Here is a 13,061-nt window from a genome sequence, read left to right on the forward strand (position 1 = left end):
TATGTAATTTAGCAGACACTTTTCCTATAACTTAGTGCATTCATCGTAAGATAGCTAGGTGAGACAACCACATCACAGTCGTACATTGTAATGGCTGTCGGGAGAGAGTAGACCAAGGCACAGCGGAGTTAGTGTTCATCATGATTTTAATTAACGTAAGAACACTGTACAAAACTGAACAAAAACACGACAGCAAAACAGTCCTGTTAGGAAATAATCTAACAAACAATTACCCACAAAACCCCAACGGAAAAACAGGCACTTATGTGTGACTCCCAATCAGCAACAACCAACAGCTGTGCCTGATTGGAAGCCACACGGCCAAAATCAATGAAACAGACAACATAGAAAATGAGCATAGAACGCCCACCCAATGTAACACCCTGGCCTAACCAAAATAAAGAACAAAAAACCCCTCTCTATGGCCAGGGCGTTACATACATAAACTAATTTAACAGGCTGTGAAACCCGTAGCTGAATGGATTCAGACCTAGCATTTCTCACTGAATTGCTGTTGACGTTGAACATATGCTAAAACTAAGCTATGTAATTAATTTCAGACTCTCACATGCCATTATTCCCAACATATTATACCCTATAGGTTGTAAATAAACCCTTTTAAAGATGATATAACTTGTACCACTATTATAGGGCTGTGAAACCCATAGCTGAATTGTTTCAGACTGAGCATTTCTCACAATTTACGGAGAGCCATTTCCATTTATTTACAGTAGGGTGTTGATTAATTATTGCTTTCTTCAGTGGAAATACAGAATTTGTATAAAAATGACAAATATACCAAAAGATAAATCAAGGATAGTTGTACGACTGTTTAACCATGTTAATTATTACTGATAGATGAATACATGACAACTTGATACAAATATTTTATTAAAAAGAATTCATACAAAAGTCAAGAGTTGGCTATAACATGAGTACAAAGTGAGTGTAAATGTCTGTATTATAATTTCCCATCATAAAAATGGATCCCCACATTAACTGTGAGATTGTGTTGAATTGCCTAAATATCTTGAAATAACTTTATTTTATAGAAAGATGGAGTGGGAAACCAAGGTGGTTTTAGTTGTGCAATTTTACATCCTACTAAGGTGTTTGGTGCCGTATTTATCAAGTAAAAAAATGTGTGACTTGTTTTATGTAAACAAAGTCTGAGCTGCTGGGCAGGACTGTCTCACTGTCTGTGCCATTGGCTAGATGGTAATAACCGCATCTGTTCATCCCGTGTTAGTGAACAAATTGACATTGTCGAAATCAAAACCCAACCCTCAGCTACATCCTGATGAACTCTTGTCCACAAATCTCAGTTTTGGACTATACCAAGACCAAAATTAACCTACTTGCACTTTTTAGTCAGGCACTTGAATAAATATCGATGTCACATATGCCATTTTCAAAGAGGTTGGTTGTTCGATTCAGTCCCACTTTAAAGCTTGAAATGGTCTAATTGACTCAACAACCAAAAATACACATGTATCAAATGTTATCCTTCTTAATGAACCAGAAATTCTGTAGTTATTTCTGGTTGCTCATCAAAGTTAGCTGACTAAATAACTAAGTGATCTTGTTTTGAAGCATATTTCTCATGGCATCTTGGGTATTCCCTATTTCATAGTAAAATAATGTTGCAGACTTCATGAAGGCTCTACTGGACGTTGGATGTAGTTAGATGCTGCAGTTGGATGTACACTTGAACTCCTGCTTAAATGGATCCTTCAAACTTTCGCACATCCCACGGAACTCTGCGTTATCCTTCAGGGGAAAAAAGGACACACACAATTGTATTAAAGTTGCACTATGCAAAAGTTGCTCCTCCATTTCCTGGTTGCTAAAACTAGTCGTTTACCTAAATGTAGTTTATTTGACAAAATAAGATGGTGTAGATAATCATTGCACCGTCTAAATCGCTGTGAAATATATTTTCCATATGCAAAAATATTGTATTTTCAGCTGTTTGACGCTGGTGTACAAAACCGAAAGTAAAAGATGCAAAAACAAAACGTAATAACGGGAAGCATAGAAATAGCGCACATATATATATATATATACCGCTTCTTACACTTGCTTTCATGTAGAATTATAGATCTATGACTCACATTGTGTCTATGTGAATTTGGTCAATTTCCAAAAAAGGTGACATATTGCCACTTTAAAAGGAAACACAATAAAAAAGCTAGAAATGCAATTAACGCAACTCATTTAGCCTAATACAGCTTTGTTGTGGTTCAAACAAAAGTACACTTTCAAGTAAAGCTGATGAGCATAACTCTAAGATTTCCTTAAGAATTTGTATCAGATTTCAGCCCCAGTCTACACATTCATACTGCAGTAGTGCAGTCTTACCCTGTTAAATGTGGCACAGTTGGTGAAGATAAGCTGCACGTCAGACTCAAAGTGTTGCACTGACTGGTAGAGATTCTGCTGCAGCTTCTCCACAACCCTGTCCAGCCACATCAGTCTTTATCACACTGGAGTAGTTTCTCACCTGGCGTTGAAAGGCAGTGATGTATACAGACAGCAAAATAAGTTAATGTTGACACGCATACAAACTCAAGACACTAAAAACCTACACAGGCAAGCATGCATGCACAGACGCACACATTCTCTCTCTCTCACACACACAGAGAGAACTAAACAAAACATGCAAGGATCTTTCACAAAGATGTGGTCCTCATCTGCATGGTAGAGACACAGCAGGAGGTCCTGGCATTCCTGTCAGAGTAAACACACCATTATTACACCCGTACGTGTCATATACCACTACTGCTCTAAACGATTGCTACTTAAATACACAGTTCAAACAGAATTCACTCAATGTAATATTTCATGTCATGGATATTGTGACACTCATGATTGAATGATTCACTGATAAATGATTGCTTGATTCTCACCAGTTGGTGGTCAGAGATTCGGCAGGTCAAGGCTTCCTGGTAGGTAATTTGTTTTGGGTAGCGACACGGCTGACTGGTCCTCTGTACACACTATGTACACATCCACTGACTATTATCCCTGTGTTGATACACCACATGCACACACGCTCACACAAACATTACAGAAGTGCACTAATAAACTGACAGTTGAGTGTCCCCACACAGAACAAACAGACCTCTCCTCCCTCTCCCAGAACTCTTCTCACCCCATCATGGCATCATCCACATTAGGAAGATGACATCTCTGATGGAAGGAGCGAGGACACTCATCACAGCATATCAAGCTGCCCTGGCTTCTACAGATGAAGCAGTCGTCATCGTTATCCTGATCGTGCTGCCAAGACAGAAGAGAGGAAGGTGAGAAGGAATTGGTTAATCTGTTATTGCTGATACACTTATCTTATAAATGTCCGTGTCCAGTTTCAGGTGGTTCTCCAAAAACAGACTATATTCAAGGTTTGCACCGAGTGAGGAGTTCCCTCGCCATTTTAGCTGCCATAAATCTTGTATTTCCCAACATCTTTGCAGGGACTAGTTGTTTCTGTGACCATGTGTAGACGTCAGGGAGTCAAACAGTGCAACCAAAACAAAGATCTACACACATGCAAGACACACTTATCACTCGCTACAAAACGCGGCTTTAACATCTTTCTGGTTTTGGAGAACCACTTGCAAATGGACACTGACATTTGTAAAACACTTTTTACCGAATCGAGAACAAAGTATTGCCAAAAAACAGCTTAGCTGAAAGATTCCTTGAGACTTTCCATTAAACAATCAGTAACGGGTATGGAGTATCACAATTATGTAGCTACTACATAGGGCTATGTTTATTACACTTTGAAAATCGTATATCTACCAGATGCAAACCGATCCTTATGTAGCGTTCCATTGATGGCCCCACAGGTGACTTTGAAGACTGACTTTTCCACAACACCATGGCTGCGTCCTGCACTGCTCTCTCCTCCAGGTGTGTTTGCCTGCTCTCCTCCCTGCATCTTCTGTCTTTGCTGCTCAGCTTCCTCTTCTTCATCCTCAAACGCATCATCTTCCTCAGGTATTGAGTCTAACATTGAAGTAAAGTTAGTTTATATTTCAAAGGTTTAGGGAAAGATGGCTTACTATATCAATTGAAGAGTTTGAAGAGTCAAGTTTGTGTTATTCATGAAACCTTGTAACAACAACACACAGTTGCATTATCTTTACAATTGATAGTTAGAGAGACAACACAATCCCCTTTACCAGAGTCATGTCTGAAGAATTCAGAAAGATTCTATAGAGATTGCTGTAAATACCTGTGATTGAGTTCGCTGATTGGTTGGAGGGGAACAGTGCTTTCTTGGCCTAAAATAGGACCAAAGTGACAGATCAGTTTAACACTGAATAGACAGTTTATTTACTTTGGTAATAATATGTACAGTACAAGTCAAAAGTTTGGACACCTACTCATTCCAAGGTTTTTCTTTATTTGTACATTGTAGAATAACAGTGAAGACATCAAAACTATGAAATAACACATATGGAATCATGTAGTAACCAAAAAAGTGTTAAACAAATCAAAATATATTTGACTCTTCAAAGTAGCCACCCTTTGCGTTGATGACAGCTTTGCACACTGTTGGCATTCTCTCAACCAGCTTCATGAGGTAGTCACCTGGAATGCATTTCAATTAACAGGTGTGCCTTAAGTTAATTTGTGTAATTTCTTTCCTTAATGCTTTTGAACCAATCAGTTGTGTTGTGACAAGATAGGGGTGGTATACAGAAGAGAACTATTTGGTAAACGACAAAGTCCATATTATGGCAAGAACAGCTCAAATAAGCAAAGAGAAACGACAGTCCATTACTTTAAGACATGAAGGTCAGTCAAGTATGTTCATTAGAGTTACCAGCCTCAGTTCAAGTAACACACATCTCAACAAACTGTTCAGAGGAGACTGAATCAGGCCTTCATGGTCGAATTCCTGCAAAGAAACCACTGCTAAAGGACACCAATAATAAGAAGGGACTTGCTTGAGCCAAGAAACATGAGCAATGGACATTAGACCGGTGGAAATCTGTCATTTGGTCTGATCCAAATTTGAGATTTTTGATTCCAACCGCCGTGTCTTTGTGAGACGCAGAATAGGTGAACGGATGATCTCTTCATGTGTGGTTCCCACCGGGAAGCATGGATGTGGTGTGATGGTGCTTTGCTGGTGACACTGTCTGTGATTTATTTAGAATTCAAGGCACACTTAACCTGTCTGGGCTAGGGGGCAGTATTTTCACGGCCGGAAGAAAAATGTACCCAATTTAAACAGGTTACTACTCTGGCCCAGAAACTAGAATATGCATATTATTAGTAGAGTTGGATAGAAAACACTCTGAAGTTTCTGAAACTGTTTGAATGGTGTCTGTGTAAAACAGAACTCATACGGCAGGCAAAAACCTGAGAAAAATCCAAGCAGGAAGTGGAAAGTCAGAGAATCAAAAGAAGATCTACAATTCTCAATCAAAACTACAGTGTCTGTGGGGGACGTTGCACTTCCTAAGGCTGTCAACAGCCTTCAGAAAGTGGTTTGAGCATTTTCCTGTCACTGGGCAGATAATAGGAGCTCAATTACTGAGTGGTCTGCCTGGCAACAAAGGGATTGGATATGCGCGGTCATGCGAGCACACCTTTCCTTTTTGTTCTTGAATGAATATGCTATTGTCCGTTGGAATATTATCGCAATTTTACGTTAAAAATACCATAAAGATTGATTTTAAACAGCGTTTGACATTCTTTAAGTACGGTAACGGAACATTTTGACTTTTCGTCTCTGGTTCCGCGCTCGCGCGTTATGCCTTTGGATAAGTGATCTGTACGCACGAACAAAACTGAGGTATTTGTACATAAATATGGATTATTTCGAACAAAAACATCTTGTGGAAGTAGCAGTCCTGGGAGTGCCTTCTGACGAAGATCAGCAAAGGTAAGAGAATATTTCTAATACTAATTCTGAGTTTAGGTTGCCCCGAACTTGGCTGGTGTCTGAATAGCTCGCCGTGATGGCTGAGCTATGTACTCAGAATATTGAAAAATGTGCTTTCTCCATATAGCTATTTTAAAATCTGACACAGCGGTTGCATCCAGGAGTAGTCCATCTATAATTCTTTAAATAATTGTTATATATTTTGTCAACGTTATGATGAGTGTTTTTGTAAATTGATGTGCACATTCACCGGCTGTTTTGGTGGGAATACATTTTCTGAACCTCACGCACCAATGTAAAATGCTGTTTTTGTATATAAATATGAACTTTATCGAACAAAACATACATGTATTGTGTAACATAATGTCCTAGGAGTGTCATCTGATGAATATCGTCAAAGGTTAGTGCTTCATTTAGCTGTGTTTTGGGTTTTATTGACACATGTCCTTGCTTGGAAAATGGCTGTGAGATTATTTTTCTCTATGTACTCTCCTAACATAATCTAATGTTTTGCTTTCGCTGTAAAGCCTTTTTGAAATCGGACAATGTGGTTACATCAAGGAGAAGTGGATCTTTAAAATGGTGTAAAATATACTGCTCAAAAAAATAAAGGGAACACTTAAACAACACAATGTAACTCCAAGTCAATCATACTTCTGTGAAATCAAACTGTCCACTTAGGAAGCAACACTGATTGACAATACATTTCATATGCTGTTGTGCAAATGGAATAGACCACAGGTGGAAATTATAGGCAATAAGCAAGACACCCCCAATAAAGGAGTGGTTCTGCAGGTGGAGACCACAGACCACTTCTCAGTTCCTATGTTTCCTGGCTGATGCTTTGGTCACTTTTGAATGCTGGCGGTGCTTTCACTCTAGTGGTAGCATGAGACGGAGTCTACAACCCACACAAGTGGCTCAGGTAGTGCAGCTCATCCAGGATGGCACATCAATGCGAGCTGTGCCAAGAAGGTTTGCTGTGTCTGTCAGCGTAGTGTCCAGAGCATGGAGGCGCTACCAGGAGACAGGCCAGTACATCAGGAGACGTGGAGGAGGCCGTAGGAGGGCAACAACCCAGCAGCAGGACCGCTACCTCCGCCTTTGTGCAAGCAGGAGGAGCACTGCCAGAGCCCTGCAAAATGACCTCCAGCAGACCACAAATGTGCATGTGTCTGCTCAAACGGTCAAAAACAGACTCCATGAGGGTGTTATGAGGGCCCGACGTCCACAGGTGGGGGTTGTGCTTACAGCCCAACACCGTGCAGGACGTTTGGCATTTGCCAGAGAACACCAAGATTGGCAAATTCGCCACTGGCGCCCTGTGCTCTTCACAGATGAAAGCAGGTTCACACTGGGCACGTGATAGACGTGACAGAGTCGAGATGCTGTGGAGAACGTTCTGCTGCCTGCAACATCCTCCAGCATGACCGGTTTGGCGGTGGGTCAGTCATGGTGTGGGGTGGCATTTCTTTGGGGGGCCGCACAGCCCTCCATGTGCTCGCCAGAGGTAGCCTGACTGCCATTAGGTACCGAGATGAGATCCTCAGACCCCTTGTGAGACCATACGCTGGTGCGGTTGGCCCTGGGTTCCTCCTAATGCAAGACAATGCTAGACCTCATGTGGCTGGAGTGTGTTCAGCAGTTCCTGCAAGAGGAAGGCATTGATGCTATGGACTGGCCCGCCCGTTCCCCAGACCTGAATCCAATTGAGCACATCTGGAACATCATGTCTCGCTCCATCCACCAACGTCACGTTGCACCACAGACTGTCCAGGAGTTGGCGGATGCTTTAGTCCAGGTCTGGGAGGAGATCCCTCAGGAGACCATCCGCCACCTCATCAGGAGCATGCCCAGGCATTGTAGGGAGGTCATACAGGCACGTGGAGGCCACACACACTACTGAGCCTCATTTTGACTTGTTTTAAGGACATTACATCAAAGTTGGATCAGCCTGTAGTGTGGTTTTCCACTTTACTTTTGAGTGTGACTCCAAATCCAGACCTCCATGGGTTGATCAATTGGATTTCCATTGACTATTTTTGTGATTTGTTGTCAGCACATTCAACTATGTAAAGAAAGTGTTTAATAAGATTATTTCTTTCATTCAGATCTAGGATGTGTTTAAGTGTTCCCTTATTTTTTTGAGCAGTGTAGTTGTATGTTTGAGAAAGTTGAATTATGACATTTTGTTGTTTTTGAATTTGCCGCCCTGATATTTCACTGGCTGTGTCCCGCAGGTGGCGTCCCACGTAGCGCATAGAAGTTAACCAGTATGGCTACCACAGCATTCTGCAGCGATACACAGTCCCACTAAGCCCAAACCAGATGGGATGATCATTAGATTTTCAACAGGACAACGACCCAACACACCACAAGGCTGTGTAAGGGCTATTTTACCAAGAAGGAGAGTGATGGAGTGCTGCATCAGAACCTGGCCTCCACAACCCCCCCCAACCTCAACCAAATTGAGATGGTTTGGGATGAGTCGGACTGCAGAGTGAAGGAAAATCAGCCAACAAGTGCTCAGCATATGTGGGAACTCCTTCAAGACCGTTGGAAAAGCATTCCAGGTGAATCTGGTTGAGAGAATGCCAAGAGTGTGCAAAGCTGTCATCAAGGCAAAGGGTGGCTATTTGAAGAATCTCAAATATAAAATATATTTTGATTTGTTTAACACTTTTTTTTTTGGTTACTACATGATTCCATATGTGTTATTTCATAGTTTGTCTTCACTATTATTCTAGAATGTACAAAATAGTAAAAAATTTAAAAAATAACCTTGAATGAGTAGGTGTTCTAAAACTTTTGACCAGAAGCGTATATTAACTATATGTTATCTAACTAGCCAAAGTTTATTGACTTGATTATTCACATCATTCTTAGGTAAGTGGTATAGTTGTTGTACGTTTCAATGGATATTGTTCATTCTGGCTATCTACTCTGATTTCAGAGCACTCTCGCGCAACATTCACAGTCAACGTTGGCAAAAAAAGTTAGTCACTAACGCTCTGGAACTTCACTGGACTCTATGTAAACTGGAAACTATATACCCGGAGGCTGCATTTATTGTAACTGGGGATTTTAACAAAGCAAATTTGAGCTCAATGTTAGCTAAATTTTATCAGCATATTGATTGCACGACACGTAGGGCTAATACTCTCGACCACTGCTACTCGAACTTCTGCGATGCATACAAAGCCCTCCCTTCGGCAAATCCGATGCCATCTTGCTCTTCCCGACTTATAGGCAGAAACTCAAACAGGAGGTACCAGTGACGAGAACCATTCAACGCTGGTCTGACCAATCGAGAAGCCACGCTCCAAGATTGTTTTGATCACGCAGACTGGAATATGCTCTGGGCAGCCTCAGAGAACGACATTGATCTATATGCTGACTCAGTGAGTGCGTTTTATAAATAAGCGCATTGGAGATGTCGTATCCATTGTGACTATTAAAACCGCCCCTAACCAGAAACCGTGGATGGATGGCGGCATTTGCGAAAAACAAAGCGCGATCCACCGCATTTTACCATGGAAAGAGGTCTGGTAATATGGCTGAATATAAAGTGTAGTTATTCCCTCAGCGAGACAAGCGAAATGCCGGCACAGGGACAAGGTGGAGTCGCAATTCAACGGCTCAGACACGAGACGCATGTGGCAGGGTCTACAGGAAATCAGACAACAAAAATAAAAACAGCCACGTCACGGATACCGACGTCACGCTTCCAGACAAACTAAACACCTTCATTGCCAGCTTTGAGGATAATACAGTGCCACCGTTGCGGCTCGTTAACAAAAACTGCAGCACCCTCCCCCTCCTTCTCAGTGGCTGGTGTGGGTAAAACATTTAAACATGTTAACCCTCACAAGGCTGCTCGCCCAGACGGCATCCCTAGCCGCGTCCACAGAGCATGCGCAGACCAGCTGGCTGGTGTCTTTACAGACATATTTAATCGCTCCCTATCCCAGTCTGTTGTCCCCACATGCTTCAAGATGGCTACCATTGTTCCTGTACCCAAGAAGGCAGAGAACAGAACTAAATGACTACCGCCCCGTAGCACTCACTTCTGTCATCATGAAGTACTTTGAGAGACTAGTCAAGGATCATATCACCACCACCTTACCTGTCACCCTAGACCCACTTCAGTTTGCATACCGCCCCAACCGGTCCACAGATGACGCAACCGCCATCACACTGCCCTATCCCATCTGGACAAAAATAATACTTATGTAAGAATGCTGTTCATTGACTACAGCTCAGCATTCTACACCATAGTACCCTCCAAGCTCATCATTAAGCTGGAGGCCCTGGGTCTCAACCCCTCCCTGTGCAACTGGGTCCTAGACTTTCTGACGGGCCGCCCCCAGGTGGTGAAGGTAGGAAACAACATCTCCACTTCGCTGACCCTCAACACTGGGGCCCCACAAGGGCGTGTGCTCAGCCCGGTACTGTACTCCCTGTTCACCCACGACTGTGTGGCCATGCACGCCTCCAACTCAATCCTCAAGTTTTGCAGACGACACAACAGTAGTGGGCTTGATCACCAACAACGACGAGACAGCCTACAGGGAGGAGGTGAGGGCACTCGGAGTGTGGTGTCAGGAAAACAACTTCTCACTCAACGTCAACAAAACTAAGGAGAATATCGTGGACTTAAGGAAACAGCAGAGGGCGCACTCCCTCTATCCACATCGAAGAGACAGCAGTGGAGAAGGTGGAAAGTTTTAAGTTCCGGGGCGTACACATCACAGACAAACTGAAATGGTCCACCAACACAGACAGTGTGGTGAAGAAGGCGCAACAGCGCCTCTTCAACCTGAGGCTGAAGAAATGTGGCTTGTCACCCAAAACCCTGAAACCTTTTACAGATGCACAATCGAGAGCATCCTGTCGGGCTGTATCGCAGCCTGGTACGGCAACTGCACCGCCCTCAACCGCAAGGCTCTTCAGATGGTGGTGCGCATCACCGGGGGATATACTACCTGCCCTCCATGACACCTACAGCACCGATTGTCACAGGAAGGCCAAAAAGATCAAAGACAACAACTACCCGAGCCACTGCCTGTTCACACCACTATCATCCAGAAGGCGAGGTCAGTACAGGTGCATCAAAGCTGGGACCGAGAGATTGAGAAACGGCTTCTATCTCAAGGCCAATCAGACTGTTAAACAGCAATCACTAGCTCAGAGGCTGCTGCCTATATTGCGACCCAACCACTGGACACTTTAACAAATGGATCACTAGTCACTTTAAATAATGCCACTTTAATATTGTTCACATATCTTACATTACTCATATTACATGCATATACTGTATTTTATACCATCTACTGCACCCTGCCTTTGCCGCTCGGCCATCGCTCATCCATATACTTATATGTACATATTCTCCTTCACCCCTTTAGATTTGTGTGCATTAGGTAGTAGTTGGGGAATTGTTAGATTACTTGCTAGATTTGTGTGTATTAGGTACTTGTTGGGAATTGTTAGATATTACTGCACTGTAGAAACTAGAAGCACAAGCATTTCGCTACACTCGCATTAACATCTGCTAACCATGTGTATGTGGCCATTAAAATTTGATTTGACTTAGAACTGCCTATCCAGCACTGCTATGGCGAGTAAAATGGTCAGAGGTGTTCTCTCATTTGTTTCTGGAAGTAGCTAGCCAAAAGTTAGCTTGGGTGCTTGACTGCCGTTGAACGCTCGGATCAACCCTACTCCTTGGCCAGAGCGTCAAGTGTGCCCTCTGAACGCTCCCAGAGTGTGAAAAGCACTGAACTTAATCTGACAATGCTCTGGATTTTAATAACGCCCAGAGCGCACTCTGGCACTGCAGATTGAACACACCCGAAATCGTAAAATGTTTAGCTAGTCATTTGTTATGTTAACAACTAGCAAGAAGTTGCATTGCAACAGCATCAACTTCCGGTAGACTGGTTAAGCTTTAGTACGCTCAACTGAAATGATGCCGTTCGTTTACAGTATACTAAATTTAACTAATAGTATGTAGTATATTCTCATTAAGAATGTAGTATACAGTATGTTAATATGGGTATTCAAACACAACCTTTCTGTCTACACACAAGACGGTTATCATAAGCATCGCTAACTGGCTACAGTACATACAGAGTGAAATACAAACACACGCACCAGACAGGAAAATGCTGGAAATTATTTGGCAGATAATGTCAAGTTTGGCTTTTTAAGCCAGTAGTGGCTAATCAGAGGTGGGATCATGTCAATGTGGCTTTGATAGAATAGTAACCGGGAGCTTTATGTTCATGACAGTTTGCGATGGAACATATGAAAAAAAAAAAAATGCATGCACTTTCAGAATTGATTGGCAAGCTACTCATAGGTGGGCTGGTAGCTCGTAATCTACTTGTTGAAGACCCCTGTTGCTAAGAAGAGTTGATCATCGAGTGACAAGTCCACATATTGACTCTGGATACCGGAAACTATAGAGTTTCGTCTGGGTCTCGTCTGAAGATACGACACACTGCTACAAGTTAGCTTCTATTAATGTTAGCCGCTAGCTAGCCGAATCAAGCTAGCTAGCACACTAGCTACCCTAGCAAGCCCGCCCTGTAAGAGGCAGAAACAGTTGTATTTGTGAGTACTTCAGTGTTGCCAACTTAGCGACGTTTCAGACCCCTCTAGCGACACATTTTCAAAAAACAACTAGCTAAAATCTAGCGACTTTTTCTGGTGTTGGAGACTTCTGGAGGCTCTGACGTGAAAGCACTTATCGTTCTTACTCTTCTCAACAAGCAGGGGGTGCTGCCGTTGGCCCCACCCCCGTCCCAGTCCTCGTGCTGCAGTCAGAGCAGGAGACGTTCACCCTTCCGCGTCCAGACTGCAAATGAATCGCGCATGCGGGAAGCCGCCGCTGGCTGATCCCGCCCTGGCTAACGTTAAAAAAAAAAACTATGAACCTGAAGTAGGGCCAGACTAGTTACCATCATTTTCTCACATTTCCATTGACTTTTTTTTTCTTTCTTTTTTAAAAATGTATATGGTCTATTTTTGGTCCATTTAGATTGCATACAAAACATTGTATGGTTAAAAATGTTCCTGTTTTACTGTGACTTGTAGGCTGGGCCATAAGGTTAAAAACCAAACCAAATTAAGAAAAAAATATATATAATAT

At 42.6% G+C, this 13,061-nt stretch overlaps 1 long non-coding RNA gene across 1 annotated transcript; it reads right to left on the minus strand.

Moving 5' to 3' along the window:
* Positions 1–874: 874 nt before the first annotated feature.
* Positions 875–12,772, minus strand: LOC106600907 (uncharacterized). The gene is made up of 7 exons (XR_001327913.2): positions 12,670–12,772; positions 4,244–4,292; positions 3,808–4,014; positions 3,155–3,282; positions 2,910–3,027; positions 2,362–2,730; positions 875–1,770 (listed from the first exon to the last, which is right to left on the minus strand). It is a non-coding gene; the product is annotated as an uncharacterized lncRNA (long non-coding RNA).
* Positions 12,773–13,061: the final 289 nt, after the last annotated feature.

Source organism: Salmo salar, chromosome ssa03, assembly GCF_905237065.1.
Source record: "Salmo salar chromosome ssa03, Ssal_v3.1, whole genome shotgun sequence".
In the NCBI taxonomy this organism is placed as follows: Eukaryota; Metazoa; Chordata; class Actinopteri; order Salmoniformes; family Salmonidae; genus Salmo; species Salmo salar.